The sequence below is a fragment of the Micropterus dolomieu genome, linkage group LG12 (assembly GCF_021292245.1).
Source record: "Micropterus dolomieu isolate WLL.071019.BEF.003 ecotype Adirondacks linkage group LG12, ASM2129224v1, whole genome shotgun sequence".
NCBI classification, from domain to species: domain Eukaryota; kingdom Metazoa; phylum Chordata; class Actinopteri; order Centrarchiformes; family Centrarchidae; genus Micropterus; species Micropterus dolomieu.
This window is the reverse complement of record NC_060161.1, coordinates 37,648,403-37,649,548: the sequence shown is the minus strand read 5'-3', so window position 1 is coordinate 37,649,548 and position 1,146 is coordinate 37,648,403.

Sequence of the window (1,146 nt, the reverse complement as noted above, 5' to 3'; positions counted from 1 at the left end):
GACCCCCCAATCAAACAGCCTATTTCATCAATGAATATTTCTTCAAAATAGCTTTGGAGTATCTTGTTGTCTTGTCCTTTATTTAAGTTGAGCTTTTTATCAATGGTTTTTATTCAAATTTGTCTTATTGATAGACTGAATATAGTTACGGAGGTCCGGACCTCGGTGACCTCACAGCTGGTTACGGCCGTGCCTTTTTAAAGTAGCAGCCTACTGCTAGTGATCGACGGCTGTGATGCTGCTAGGTGGTTTATTAGAGGCTGGTCCTGTTTGTATGTCCGTGCATTAGCAGGGCGGCCGTGGTGGAGTTTACAGAGGACCGTTCTGGATGAAAGTCCGTCCCTGGAAGCCAGTTACATTGAGTTAGTACGTCTGGACATCCTGGACGACTGGTCCTCTTAGATAACTTTTAAAGTGTCCAACACTGCAGCTCACTCCAGGAAACTCACATTAACCCTTTAACATCCAGATTAAAACCGGTTTCACTTCCTGCTCTTAAAGGTTGTATCAGAGTGAATTGAGAACATTTTCTGAACAAACTGTTAAACAATGATCTTCTTTCCTGTTTGCTCGTCACATTTCTCTGTAATCTCAGTAACTTCTGATTCTCTCTGTCCTTTATTGCTTGTTTTGGCCTCACTGATCAATAAACTCTTCTGTCTTTGTTTTTATTATGTCTGAAGTTTTCCAGCCAGTTTGATCCTGTATCTCACCTTCATTCTTCTCCAGCTCAGCTCACCTGCTAACTGTTTAGTTACTGAAATGTGGACAGAACAGATCGTACTTACAGATCGGCCAGTGAAGAGATGTTTGTTCCATCGTACCACTTGGTGATGTGAGATCACACTTTGTGTTTTTTCTCTCTGAGCAGTTCAAACCACAGTTTCCTGTTTCTACTTTACTGTCCGGTTTCCTCTGCTGCAGGCCCAAAATGGCAGCGTGCCGGCCATGTGGCGGGTGAGCGTATCAGTACAGTGATTAGTTCAAGGAAAGCAGTGAGATCATACCAGAGATGCTCACAAGTCTTTGAGCTGGAGTCCAAGTCAAATCTCAAGTCTCTCGTGGTTATTACGAATGTTGTATCACCTGCTGCGTTCAATCCAGGTTGCTAATAGCATAGCTATAAGGAATTCTGTAACTGTAACC